The sequence below is a fragment of the Calliopsis andreniformis genome, unplaced genomic scaffold (assembly GCF_051401765.1).
Source record: "Calliopsis andreniformis isolate RMS-2024a unplaced genomic scaffold, iyCalAndr_principal scaffold0014, whole genome shotgun sequence".
Classification (NCBI taxonomy): domain Eukaryota; kingdom Metazoa; phylum Arthropoda; class Insecta; order Hymenoptera; family Andrenidae; genus Calliopsis; species Calliopsis andreniformis.
The window spans coordinates 338,773-354,709 of NW_027480427.1; positions in this window are offsets into that span (position 1 = coordinate 338,773).

Consider the following 15,937-nt stretch of genomic DNA (forward strand, 5'->3'; position numbering starts at 1 on the left):
ACTCCTGTTATATGATGGAAAAACTGTTGTATTTTTATTGCATTTGATGCTTCGGGCGTTGACTTCTCAGGCACTAACTATTCAATCTGTTGGAGCAACGCCCTAGGGTGAATCCTAGGTTGCCCGGAAAGTAGAAATGACCATAGCTTTCATACTGGTTGAAATTATCCGGTTTATGCGATGGAAAAACTGTTGTATTTATATTGTATTTTATGATTCTGGCGTTCACTTCTTAGGCACTAACTTTTCAATCTGTTGGAGCAACGCCCTAGCGTGAATCCTAGGTTGCCCGGGAAGTAGAAATGACCATAACTTTCATACTGGTTGCAATTATCCGTTTTATACGATGGAAAAACTGTTGTATTTATATTTTATTATATGCTTCTGGCGTTCACTTTTTAGGCCCTAACTATTCGATCGGGTGGAACAACGCCCTAGGGTGAAGTCTAGGTTGCACGGAAAGTAGAAATGACCATAACTTTCGAACTGGTTGCAATTATTCCTGTTATACGATGGAAAAACTGTTGTATTTATATTGTATTTTATGATTCTGGCGTTGACTTCTAAGGCACTAACTGTTCGATCTGGTGGACCAACGCCCTAGAGTGAAGCTTAGGTTGCCCGGAACATAGAAATGACAACAACCTTCACACTGGTGGCTATTATTCGTTTTATTCGACGGAAAAACTGTTATATTTATATTGTATTTTATGCTTCTGGCGATGACTTCCTAGGCTATAACTATTCGATCTGGTGGAACACGCCCTACGGTGAAGCATAGGTTGCCCGGAAAGTAGAAATGACCATAACTTTCAAACTGGTTGCAATTATTCCTGTTATACGATGGAAAAACTGTTGTATTTATATTGTATTTTATGCTTCTGGCGTTGACTTCTAAGGCACTAAGTATTCGATATGGTGGAGCAACGCCCTAGGGTGAAGCCTAGGGTGCCCGGAACGTAGAAATGACCATCACTTTCAAACTGGTTGCAATGACTCCTGTTATATGATGGAAAAACTGTTGTATTTTTATTGCATTTGATGCTTCGGTCGTTGACTTCTAAGGCCCTAACTATTCGATCTGGTGGCGCAACGCCTTAGAGTGACGCCTAGGTTGCCCGGAACGTAGAAATGACCATATCTTTCACACTGGTTGCTATTGTTCCTGTTATACGATGGAAAAGCTGTTGTATTTATAATGTACCTTATGCTTCTGGCGTTGACTTCTAAGGCCCTAACTATTCGATCTGGTGGAGCAACGCCCTAGGGTGAAGCCTAGGTTGCCCGGAACGTAGAAATGACCATCACTTTCACACTGGTTGCAATTATTCGTTTTATACGATGGAAAAACTGTTGTATTTATATTGTATTTTAAGCTTCTGACTTTGACTTCTAAGGCACCAACCATTCGAGCTGGTGGAGCAACGCCCTAGAGTGAAGCCTAGGTTGCCCGGAACGTAGAAGTGACCATCACTTTCAAACTGGTTGCAATTACTCCTGTTATATGATGGAAAAACTGTTGTATTTTTATTGCATTTGATGCTTCGGTCGTTGACTTCTAAGGCACTAACTATTCAATCTGTTGGAGCAACGCCCTAGGGTGAATCCTAGGTTGCCCGGAAAGTGGAAATGAAAATAACTTTCATACTGGTTGCAATTATCCGGTTAATACGATGGAAAAACTGTTGTATTTATATTGTATTTAATGCTTCTGGCGTTCACTTCTGAGGCACTAACTTTTGAATCTGTTGGAGCAACGCCCTAGGGTGAATTCTAGGTTGCCCGGGAAGTAGATATGACCATTACTTTCATACTGGTTGCAATTATCCGTTTTATACGATGGAAAAACTGTTGTATTTATATTGTATTTTATGCTTCTGGCGCTCACTTCTTAGGCCTTAACTATTCGATCTGGTGGAACAACGCACTAGGGTGAAGCCTAGGCTGCCCGGAACGTAGAAATGACCATAACTTTCACACTGGTAGGAATTATTCGATTTACACAATGGAAAAACTGTTCTATTTATTTTGTGTTTTATGTTTCGCGCGATGACTTCTAAGGTCCTAACTATTCGATCTGGTGGAGCATCGCCCTAGGGTGAAGCCTAGGTTGCCCGGAAAGTAGAAATGTCCATAACTTTCGGACAGGTTGCAATTATTCGTTTTATACGATGGAAAAACTGTTGTATTTATACTGTATTTTATGCTTCTGACGTTGACTTCTAAGGCACTAACTATTCGGTCTGGTGGAGCAACGCCCTAGAGTGAAACCTAGGTTGCCCGGAACGTAGAAATGACCATTACATTTAAACTCTTTGCAATTATTCATTTTATACGATGGAAAAGCTGTTGCATTTATATTGTATTTTATGCTTCTGGCGTTGACTTCTTAGGCCCTAACTATTCGATCTGGTGGCGCAACGCCTTAGAGTGACGCCTAGGTTGCCCGGAACGTAGAAATGACCATATCTTTCACACTGGTTGCTATTGTTCCTGTTATACGATGGAAAAGCTGTTGTATTTATAATGTACTTTATGCTTCTGGCGTTGACTTCTAAGGCCCTAACTATTCGATCTGGTGGAGCAACGCCCTAGGGTGAAGCCTAGGTTGCCCGGAACGTAGAAATGACGATCACTTTCACACTGGTTGCAATTATTCGTTTTATACGATGGAAAAACTGTTGTATTTATATTGTATTTTAAGCTTCTGACGTTGACTTCTAAGGCACCAACCATTCGAGCAGGTGGAGCAACGCCCTAGAGTGAAGCCTAGGTTGCCCGGAACGTAGAAATGACCATTACTTTCACACTGGTTGCAATTATTCGTTTTATACGATGGAAAAACTGTTGTATTTATACTGTATTTTATGCTCCCGACGTTGACTTCTAAGGCACTAACTATTCGATCTGGTGGAGCAACGCCCTAGAGTGAAACCTAGGTTGCCCGGAACGTAGATATGACCATTACTTTCACACTCTTTGCAATTATTCATTTTATACGTTGGAAAAGCTGTTGCATTTATATTGTCTTTTATGCTTCTGGCGTTGACCTCTTAGGCCCTAACTATTCGATCTGGTGGAGCGACGCCTTAGAGTGACGCCTAGGTAGCCCGGAACGTAGAAGTGACCATATCTTTCACACTGGTTGGTATTGTTCCTGTTATACGATGGAAAAGCTGTTGTATTTATAATGTACCTTATGCTTCTGGCGTTGACTTCTAAGGCCCTAACTATTCGATCTGGTGGAGCAACACCCTAGGGTGAAGCCTAGGTTGCCCGGAACGTAGAAATGACCATCACTTTCACACTGGTTGCAATTATTCGTTTTATACGATGGAAAAACTTTTGTATTTATATTGTATTTTAAGCTTCTGACGTTGACTTCTAAGGCACCAACCATTCGAGCTGGTGGAGCAACGCCCTAGAGTGAAGCCTAGGTTGCCCGGAACGTAGAGATGACCATATCTTTCACACTGGTGGCTATTATTCGTTTTATTCGACGGAAAAACTGTTATATTTATATTGTATTTTATGCTTCTGGCGCTGACTTCTTAGGCCCTAACTATTCGATCTGGTGGAACACGCCCTAGAGTGAAGTCTAGGTTGCACGGAACGTAGAAATGACCATCACCTTCACACTGGTTGCAATTATTCATATTATAGGATGGAAAACCTGTTTTATTTATATTGTACTTTATGCTCCTGGTGTTGACTTCTTAGGCCCTAACTATTCGATCTGGTGGAGCAACGCCCTAGAGTGAAGCCTAGGTTGCCCGGAACGTAGAAATGACCATCACTTTCAAACTGGTTACAATTATTCCTGTTATACGATGGAAAAACTGTTGTATTTTTATTGCATTTTATGCTTCGGGCGTTGACTTCTAAGGCACGGAGTATTCGATATGGTGGAGCAACGCCCTAGAGTGAAGCCTAGGGTGCCCGGAACGTAGAAATGACCATCACTTTCAAACGGGTTGCAATTACTCCTGTTATATGATGGAAAAACTGTTGTATTTTTATTGCATTTGATGCTTCGGGCGTTGACTTCTCAGGCACTAACTATTCAAACTGTTGGAGCAACGCCCTAGGGTGAATCCTAGGTTGCCCGGAAAGTAGAAATGACCATAGCTTTCATACTGGTTGAAATTATCCGGTTTATGCGATGGAAAAACTGTTGTATTTATATTGTATTTTATGATTCTGGCGTTCACATCTTAGGCACTAACTTTTCAATCTGTTGGAGCAACGCCCTAGCGTGAATCCTAGGTTGCCCGGGAAGTAGAATTGACCATAACTTTCATACTGGTTGCAATTATCCGTTTTATACGATGGAAAAACTGTTGTATTTATATTGTATTTTATGCTTCTGGCGTTCACTTCTTAGGCCTTAACCTTTCGATCTGGTGAAACAACGCACTAGGGTGAAGCCTAGGCTGCCCGGAACGTAGAAATGACCATAACTTTCACACTGGTAGGAATTATTCGATTTACACAATGGAAAAACTGTTCTATTTATTTTGTGTTTTATGTTTCGCGCGATGACTTCTAAGGCCCTAACTATACGATCTGGTGGAGCATCGCCCTAGGGTGAAGCCTAGGTTGCCCGGAAAGTAGAAATGTCCATAACTTTCGGACAGGTTGCAATTATTCGTTTTATACGATGGAAAAACTGTTGTATTTATACTGTATTTTATGCTTCTGACGTTGACTTCTAAGGCACTAGCTATTCGGTCTGGTGGAGCAACGCCCTAGAGTGAAACCTAGGTTGCCCGGAACGTAGAAATGACCATTACTTTTAAACTCTTTGCAATTATTCATTTTATACGATGGAAAAGCTGTTGCATTTATATAGTATTTTATGCTTCTGGCGTTGACTTCTTAGGCCCTAACTATTCGATCTGGTGGCGCAACGCCTTAGAGTGACGCCTAGGTTGCCCGCAACGTAGAAATGACCATATCTTTCACACTGGTTGCTATTGTTCCTGTTATACGATGGAAAAGCTGTTGTATTTATAATGTACCTTATGCTTCTGCCGTTGACTTCTAAGGCCCTAACTATTCGATCTGGTGGAGCAACGCCCTAGGGTGAAGCCTAGGTCGCCCGGAACGTAGAAATGACGATCACTTTCACACTGGTTGCAATTATTCGTTTTATACGATGGAAAAACTGTTGTATTTATATTGTATTTTAAGCTTCTGACGTTGACTTCTAAGGCACCAACCATCCGAGCAGGTGGAGCAACGCCCTAGAGTGAAGCCTAGGTTGCCCGGAACGTAGAAATGACCATTACTTTCACACTGGTTGCAATTATTCGTTTTATACGATGGAAAAACTGTTGTATTTATATTGTATTTAATGCTTCTGGCGTTCACTTCTGAGGCACTAACTTTTGAATCTGTTGGAGCAACGCCCTAGGGTGAATCCTAGGTTGCCCGGGAAGTAGATATGACCATTACTTTCATACTGGTTGCAATTATCCGTTTTATACGATGGAAAAACTGTTGTATTTATATTGAATTTTATGCTTCTGGCGCTCACTTCTTAGGCCTTAACTATTCGATCTGGTGGAACAACGCACTAGGGTGAAGCCTAGGCTGCCCGGAACATAGAAATGACCATAACTTTCACACTGGTAGGAATTATTCGATTTACACAATGGAAAAACTGTTCTATTTATTTTGTGTTTTATGTTTCGCGCGATGACTTCTAAGGTCCTAACTATTCGATCTGGTGGAGCATCGCCCTAGGGTGAAGCCTAGGTTGCCCGGAAAGTAGAAATGTCCATAACTTTCGGACAGGTTGCAATTATTCGTCTTATACGATGGAAAAACTGTTGTATTTATACTGTATTTTATGCTTCTGACGTTGACTTCTAAGGCACTAACTATTCGGTCTGGTGGAGCAACGCCCTAGAGTGAAACCTAGGTTGCCCGGAACGTAGAAATGACCATTACATTTAAACTCTTTGCAATTATTCATTTTATACGATGGAAAAACTGTTGTATTTATATTGTATTTTATGCTTCTGGCGTTCACTTCTTAGGCCTTAACCTTTCGATCTGGTGGAACAACGCACTAGGGTGAAGCCTAGGCTGCCCGGAACGTAGAAATGACCATAACTTTCACACTGGTAGGAATTATTCGATTTACACAATGGAAAAACTGTTCTATTTATTTTGTGTTTTATGTTTCGCGCGATGACTTCTAAGGCCCTAACTATACGATCTGGTGGAGCATCGCCCTAGGGTGAAGCCTAGGTTGCCCGGAAAGTAGAAATGTCCATAACTTTCGGACAGGTTGCAATTATTCGTTTTATACGATGGAAAAACTGTTGTATTTATACTGTATTTTATGCTTCTGACGTTGACTTCTAAGGCACTAGCTATTCGGTCTGGTGGAGCAACGCCCTAGAGTGAAACCTAGGTTGCCCGGAACGTAGAAATGACCATTACTTTTAAACTCTTTGCAATTATTCATTTTATACGATGGAAAAGCTGTTGCATTTATATAGTATTTTATGCTTCTGGCGTTGACTTCTTAGGCCCTAACTATTCGATCTGGTGGCGCAACGCCTTAGAGTGACGCCTAGGTTGCCCGGAACGTAGAAATGACCATATCTTTCACACTGGTTGCTATTGTTCCTGTTATACGATGGAAATGCTGTTGTATTTATAATGTACCTTATGCTTCTGGCGTTGACTTCTAAGGCCCTAACTATTCGATCTGGTGGAGCAACGCCCTAGGGTGAAGCCTAGGTTGCCCGGAACGTAGAAATGACGATCACTTTCACACTGGTTGCAATTATTCGTTTTATACGATGGAAAAACTGTTGTATTTATATTGTATTTTAAGCTTCTGACGTTGACTTCTAAGGCACCAACCATTCGAGCAGGTGGAGCAACGCCCTAGAGTGAAGCCTAGGTTGCCCGGAAAGTAGAAATGACCATTACTTTCACACTGGTTGCAATTATTCGTTTTATACGATGGAAAAACTGTTGTATTTATACTGTATTTTATGCTTCCGACGTTGACTTCTAAGGCACTAACTATTCGATCTGGTGGAGCAACGCCCTAGAGTGAAACCTAGGTTGCCCGGAACGTAGATATGACCATTACTTTCACACTCTTTGCAATTATTCATTTTATACGTTGGAAAAGCTGTTGCATTTATATTGTATTTTATGCTTCTGGCGTTGACCTCTTAGGCCCTAACTATTCGATCTGGTGGAGCGACGCCTTAGAGTGACGCCTAGGTTGCCCGGAACGTAGAAGTGACCATATCTTTCACACTGGTTGGTATTGTTCCTGTTATACGATGGAAAATCTGTTGTATTTATAATGTACCTTATGCTTCTGGCGTTGACTTCTAAGGCCCTAACTATTCGATCTGGTGGAGCAACGCCCTAGGGTGAATCCTAGGTTGCCCGGAAAGTAGAAATGACCATAACTTTCATACTGGTTGCAATTATCCGGTTTATACGATGGAAAAACTGTTGTATTTATATTGTGGTTTATGATTCTGGCGTTCACTTCTTAGGCACTAACTTTTCAATCTGTTGGAGCAACGCCCTAGCGTGAATCCTAGGTTGCCCGGGAAGTAGAAATGACCATAACTTTCATACTGGTTGCAATTATCCGTTTTATACGATGGAAAAACTGTTGCATTTATATTGTATTTTATGCTTCTGGCGTTCACTTCTTAGGCCTTAACCATTCGATCTGGTGGAACAACGCACTAGAGTGAAGTCTAGATTGCCCGGAACGAATAAATGACCATCACTTTCTTACAGGTTGCAATTATTCATATTATAGGATGGAAAACCTGTTGTATTTTTATTGTATTTTATGCTCCTGGCGTTCACTTCTGAGGCACTAACTTTTGAATCTGTTGGAGCAGCGCCCTAGGGTGAATCCTAGGTTGCCCGGGAAGTAGATATGACCATTACTTTCATACTGGTTGCAATTATCCGTTTTATACGATGGAAAAACTGTTGTATTTATATTGTATTTTATGCTTCTGGCGCTCACTTCTTAGGCCATAACTATTCGATCTGGTGGAACAACGCACTAGGGTGAAGCCTAGGCTGCCCGGAACGTAGAAATGACCATAACTTTCACACTGGTAGGAATTATTCGATTTACACAATGGAATAACTGTTCTATTTATTTTGTGTTTTATGTTTCGCGCGATGACTTCTAAGGCCCTAACTATTCGATCTGGTGGAGCATCGCCCTAGGCTGAAGCCTAGGTTGTGCCGGAACGTAGAAATGACCATTACTTTCACACTCTTTGCAATTATTCATTTTATACGTTGGAAAAGCTGTTGCATTTATATTGTATTTTATGCTTCTGGCGTTGACTTCTTAGGCCCTAACTATTCGATCTGGTGGAGCGACGCCTTAGAGTGACGCCTAGGTTGCCCGGAACGTAGAAATGACCATCACTTTCAAACTGGTTGCAATTACTCCTGTTATATGATGGAAAAACTGTTGTATTTTTATTGCATTTGATGCTTCGGTCGTTGACTTCTAAGGCACTAACTATTCAATCTGTTGGAGCAACGCCCTAGGGTGAATCCTAGGTTGCCCGGAAAGTGGAAATGAAAATAACTTTCATACTGGTTGCAATTATCCGGTTAATACGATGGAAAAACTGTTGTATTTATATTGTATTTAATGCTTCTGGCGTTCACTTCTGAGGCACTAACTTTTGAATCTGTTGGAGCAACGCCCTAGGGTGAATCCTAGGTTGCCCGGGAAGTAGATATGACCATTACTTTCATACTGGTTGCAATTATCCGTTTTATACGATGGAAAAACTGATGTATTTATATTGTATTTTATGCTTCTGGCGCTCACTTCTTAGGCCATAACTATTCGATCTGGTGGAACAACGCACTAGGGTGAAGCCTAGGCTGCCCGGAACGTAGAAATGACCATAACTTTCATACTGGTAGGAATTATTCGATTTACACAATGGAAAAACTGTTCTATTTATTTTGTGTTTTATGTTTCGCGCGATGACTTCTAAGGCCCTAACTATTCGATCTGGTGGAGCATCGCACTAGGGTGAAGCCTAGGTTGCCCGGAACGTAGAAATGACCATTACTTTCACACTGGTTGCAATTATTCGTTTTATGCGATGGAAAAACTGTTGTATTTATACTGTATTTTATGCTTCCGACGTTGACTTCTAAGGCACTAACTATTCGATCTGGTGGAGCAACGCCCTAGAGTGAAACCTAGGTTGCCCGGAACGTAGAAATGACCATTACTTACACACTCTTTGCAATTATTCATTTTATACGTTGGAAAAGCTGTTGCATTTATATTGTATTTTATGCTTCTGGCGTTGACTTCTTAGGCCCTAACTATTCGATCTGGTGGAGCGACGCCTTAGAGTGACGCCTAGGTTGCCCGGAACGTAGAAATGACCATCACTTTCAAACTGGTTGCAATTACTCCTGTTATATGATGGAAAAACTGTTGTATTTTAATTGCATTTGATGCTTCGGTCGTTGACTTCTAAGGCACTAACTATTCAATCTGTTGGAGCAACGCCCTAGGGTGAATCCTAGGTTGCCCGGAAAGTGGAAATGAAAATAACTTTCATACTGGTTGCAATTATCCGGTTAATACGATGGAAAAATTGTTGTATTTATATTGTATTTAATGCTTCTGGCGTTCACTTCTGAGGCACTAACTTTTGAATCTGTTGGAGCAACGCCCTAGGGTGAATCCTAGGTTGCCCGGGAAGTAGATATGACCATTACTTTCATACTGGTTGCAATTATCCGTTTTATACGATGGAAAAACTGTTGTATTTATATTGTATTTTATGCTTCTGGCGCTCACTTCTTAGGCCATAACTATTCGATCTGGTGGAACAACGCACTAGGGTGAAGCCTAGGCTGCCCGGAACGTAGAAATGACCATAACTTTCACACTGGTAGGAATTATTCGATTTACACAATGGAAAAACTGTTCTATTTATTTTGTGTTTTATGTTTCGCGCGATGACTTCTAAGGCCCTAACTATTCGATCTGGTGGAGCATCGCCCTAGGGTGAAGCCTAGGTTGCCCGGAACGTAGAAATGACCATTACTTTCACACTGGTTGCAATTATTCGTTTTATGCGATGGAAAAACTGTTGTATTTATACTGTATTTTATGCTTCCGACGTTGACTTCTAAGGCACTAACTATTCGATCTGGTGCAGCAACGCCCTAGAGTGAAACCTAGGTTGCCCGGAACGTAGAAATGACCATTACTTTCACACTCTTTGCAATTATTCATTTTATACGTTGGAAAAGCTGTTGCATTTATATTGTATTTTATGCTTCTGGCGTTGACTTCTTAGGCCCTAACTATTCGATCTGGTGGAGCGACGCCTTAGAGTGACGCCTAGGTTGCCCGGAACGTAGAAATGACCATCACTTTCAAACTGGTTGCAATTACTCCTGTTATATGATGGAAAAACTGTTGTATTTTTATTGCATTTGATGCTTCGGTCGTTGACTTCTAAGGCACTAACTATTCAATCTGTTGGAGCAACGCCCGAGGGTGAATCCTAGGTTGCCCGGAAAGTGGAAATGAAAATAACTTTCATACTGGTTGCAATTATCCGGTTAATACGATGGAAAAACTGTTGTATTTATATTGTATTTAATGCTTCTGGCGTTCACTTCTGAGGCACTAACTTTTGAATCTGTTGGAGCAACGCCCTAGGGTGAATCCTAGGTTGCCCGGGAAGTAGATATGACCATTACTTTCATACTGGTTGCAATTATCCGTTTTATACGATGGAAAAACTGTTGTATTTATATTGTATTTTATGCTTCTGGCGCTCACTTCTTAGGCCATAACTATTCGATCTGGTGGAACAACGCACTAGGGTGAAGCCTAGGCTGCCCGGAACGTAGAAATGACCATAACTTTCACACTGGTAGGAATTATTCGATTTACACAATGGAAAAACTGTTCTATTTATTTTGTGTTTTATGTTTCGCGCGATGACTTCTAAGGCCCTAACTATTCGATCTGGTGGAGCATCGCCCTAGGGTGAAGCCTAGGTTGCCCGGAACGTAGAAATGACCATTACTTTCACACTGGTTGCAATTATTCGTTTTATGCGATGGAAAAACTGTTGTATTTATACTGTATTTTATGCTTCCGACGTTGACTTCTAAGGCACTAACTATTCGATCTGGTGGAGCAACGCCCTAGAGTGAAACCTAGGTTGCCCGGAACGTAGAAATGACCATTACTTTCACACTCTTTGCAATTATTCATTTTATACGTTGGAAAAGCTGTTGCATTTATATTGTATTTTAAGCTTCTGACTTTGACTTCTAAGGCACCAACCATTCGAGCTGGTGGAGCAACGCCCTAGAGTGAAGCCTAGGTTGCCCGGAACGTAGAAGTGACCATCACTTTCAAACTGGTTGCAATTACTCCTGTTATATGATGGAAAAACTGTTGTATTTTTATTGCATTTGATGCTTCGGTCGTTGACTTCTAAGGCACTAACTATTCAATCTGTTGGAGCAACGCCCTAGGGTGAATCCTAGGTTGCCCGGAAAGTGGAAATGAAAATAACTTTCATACTGGTTGCAATTATCCGGTTAATACGATGGAAAAACTGTTGTATTTATATTGTATTTAATGCTTCTGGCGTTCACTTCTGAGGCACTAACTTTTGAATCTGTTGGAGCAACGCCCTAGGGTGAATTCTAGGTTGCCCGGGAAGTAGATATGACCATCACTTTCACACTGGTTGCAATTATTCGTTTTATACGATGGAAAAACTGTTGTATTTATATTGTATTTTAAGCTTCTGACTTTGACTTCTAAGGCACCAACCATTCGAGCTGGTGGAGCAACGCCCTAGAGTGAAGCCTAGGTTGCCCGGAACGTAGAAGTGACCATCACTTTCAAACTGGTTGCAATTACTCCTGTTATATGATGGAAAAACTGTTGTATTTTTATTGCATTTGATGCTTCGGTCGTTGACTTCTAAGGCACTAACTATTCAATCTGTTGGAGCAACGCCCTAGGGTGAATCCTAGGTTGCCCGGAAAGTGGAAATGAAAATAACTTTCATACTGGTTGCAATTATCCGGTTAATACGATGGAAAAACTGTTGTATTTATATTGTATTTAATGCTTCTGGCGTTCACTTCTGAGGCACTAACTTTTGAATCTGTTGGAGCAACGCCCTAGGGTGAATTCTAGGTTGCCCGGGAAGTAGATATGACCATTACTTTCATACTGGTTGCAATTATCCGTTTTATACGATGGAAAAACTGTTGTATTTATATTGTATTTTATGCTTCTGGCGCTCACTTCTTAGGCCTTAACTATTCGATCTGGTGGAACAACGCACTAGGGTGAAGCCTAGGCTGCCCGGAACGTAGAAATGACCATAACTTTCACACTGGTAGGAATTATTCGATTTACACAATGGAAAAACTGTTCTATTTATTTTGTGTTTTATGTTTCGCGCGATGACTTCTAAGGTCCTAACTATTCGATCTGGTGGAGCATCGCCCTAGGGTGAAGCCTAGGTTGCCCGGAAAGTAGAAATGTCCATAACTTTCGGACAGGTTGCAATTATTCGTTTTATACGATGGAAAAACTGTTGTATTTATACTGTATTTTATGCTTCTGACGTTGACTTCTAAGGCACTAACTATTCGGTCTGGTGGAGCAACGCCCTAGAGTGAAACCTAGGTTGCCCGGAACGTAGAAATGACCATTACATTTAAACTCTTTGCAATTATTCATTTTATACGATGGAAAAGCTGTTGCATTTATATTGTATTTTATGCTTCTGGCGTTGACTTCTTAGGCCCTAACTATTCGATCTGGTGGCGCAACGCCTTAGAGTGACGCCTAGGTTGCCCGGAACGTAGAAATGACCATATCTTTCACACTGGTTGCTATTGTTCCTGTTATACGATGGAAAAGCTGTTGTATTTATAATGTACTTTATGCTTCTGGCGTTGACTTCTAAGGCCCTAACTATTCGATCTGGTGGAGCAACGCCCTAGGGTGAAGCCTAGGTTGCCCGGAACGTAGAAATGACGATCACTTTCACACTGGTTGCAATTATTCGTTTTATACGATGGAAAAACTGTTGTATTTATATTGTATTTTAAGCTTCTGACGTTGACTTCTAAGGCACCAACCATTCGAGCAGGTGGAGCAACGCCCTAGAGTGAAGCCTAGGTTGCCCGGAACGTAGAAATGACCATTACTTTCACACTGGTTGCAATTATTCGTTTTATACGATGGAAAAACTGTTGTATTTATACTGTATTTTATGCTCCCGACGTTGACTTCTAAGGCACTAACTATTCGATCTGGTGGAGCAACGCCCTAGAGTGAAACCTAGGTTGCCCGGAACGTAGATATGACCATTACTTTCACACTCTTTGCAATTATTCATTTTATACGTTGGAAAAGCTGTTGCATTTATATTGTCTTTTATGCTTCTGGCGTTGACCTCTTAGGCCCTAACTATTCGATCTGGTGGAGCGACGCCTTAGAGTGACGCCTAGGTAGCCCGGAACGTAGAAGTGACCATATCTTTCACACTGGTTGGTATTGTTCCTGTTATACGATGGAAAAGCTGTTGTATTTATAATGTACCTTATGCTTCTGGCGTTGACTTCTAAGGCCCTAACTATTCGATCTGGTGGAGCAACACCCTAGGGTGAAGCCTAGGTTGCCCGGAACGTAGAAATGACCATCACTTTCACACTGGTTGCAATTATTCGTTTTATACGATGGAAAAACTTTTGTATTTATATTGTATTTTAAGCTTCTGACGTTGACTTCTAAGGCACCAACCATTCGAGCTGGTGGAGCAACGCCCTAGAGTGAAGCCTAGGTTGCCCGGAACGTAGAGATGACCATATCTTTCACACTGGTGGCTATTATTCGTTTTATTCGACGGAAAAACTGTTATATTTATATTGTATTTTATGCTTCTGGCGCTGACTTCTTAGGCCCTAACTATTCGATCTGGTGGAACACGCCCTAGAGTGAAGTCTAGGTTGCACGGAACGTAGAAATGACCATCACCTTCACACTGGTTGCAATTATTCATATTATAGGATGGAAAACCTGTTTTATTTATATTGTACTTTATGCTCCTGGTGTTGACTTCTTAGGCCCTAACTATTCGATCTGGTGGAGCAACGCCCTAGAGTGAAGCCTAGGTTGCCCGGAACGTAGAAATGACCATCACTCTCAAACTGGTTACAATTATTCCTGTTATACGATGGAAAAACTGTTGTATTTTTATTGCATTTTATGCTTCGGGCGTTGACTTCTAAGGCACGGAGTATTCGATATGGTGGAGCAACGCCCTAGAGTGAAGCCTAGGGTGCCCGGAACGTAGAAATGACCATCACTTTCAAACGGGTTGCAATTACTCCTGTTATATGATGGAAAAACTGTTGTATTTTTATTGCATTTGATGCTTCGGGCGTTGACTTCTCAGGCACTAACTATTCAAACTGTTGGAGCAACGCCCTAGGGTGAATCCTAGGTTGCCCGGAAAGTAGAAATGACCATAGCTTTCATACTGGTTGAAATTATCCGGTTTATGCGATGGAAAAACTGTTGTATTTATATTGTATTTTATGATTCTGGCGTTCACATCTTAGGCACTAACTTTTCAATCTGTTGGAGCAACGCCCTAGCGTGAATCCTAGGTTGCCCGGGAAGTAGAATTGACCATAACTTTCATACTGGTTGCAATTATCCGTTTTATACGATGGAAAAACTGTTGTATTTATATTGTATTTTATGCTTCTGGCGTTCACTTCTTAGGCCTTAACCTTTCGATCTGGTGGAACAACGCACTAGGGTGAAGCCTAGGCTGCCCGGAACGTAGAAATGACCATAACTTTCACACTGGTAGGAATTATTCGATTTACACAATGGAAAAACTGTTCTATTTATTTTGTGTTTTATGTTTCGCGCGATGACTTCTAAGGCCCTAACTATACGATCTGGTGGAGCATCGCCCTAGGGTGAAGCCTAGGTTGCCCGGAAAGTAGAAATGTCCATAACTTTCGGACAGGTTGCAATTATTCGTTTTATACGATGGAAAAACTGTTGTGTTTATACTGTATTTTATGCTTCTGACGTTGACTTCTAAGGCACTAGCTATTCGGTCTGGTGGAGCAACGCCCTAGAGTGAAACCTAGGTTGCCCGGAACGTAGAAATGACCATTACTTTTAAACTCTTTGCAATTATTCATTTTATACGATGGAAAAGCTGTTGCATTTATATAGTATTTTATGCTTCTGGCGTTGACTTCTTAGGCCCTAACTATTCGATCTGGTGGCGCAACGCCTTAGAGTGACGCCTAGGTTGCCCGCAACGTAGAAATGACCATATCTTTCACACTGGTTGCTATTGTTCCTGTTATACGATGGAAAAGCTGTTGTATTTATAATGTACCTTATGCTTCTGCCGTTGACTTCTAAGGCCCTAACTATTCGATCTGGTGGAGCAACGCCCTAGGGTGAAGCCTAGGTCGCCCGGAACGTAGAAATGACGATCACTTTCACACTGGTTGCAATTATTCGTTTTATACGATGGAAAAACTGTTGTATTTATATTGTATTTTAAGCTTCTGACGTTGACTTCTAAGGCACCAACCATCCGAGCAGGTGGAGCAACGCCCTAGAGTGAAGCCTAGGTTGCCCGGAACGTAGAAATGACCATTACTTTCACACTGGTTGCAATTATTCGTTTTATACGATGGAAAAACTGTTGTATTTATATTGTATTTAATGCTTCTGGCGTTCACTTCTGAGGCACTAACTTTTGAATCTGTTGGAGCAACGCCCTAGGGTGAATCCTAGGTTGCCCGGGAAGTAGATATGACCATTACTTTCATACTGGTTGCAATTATC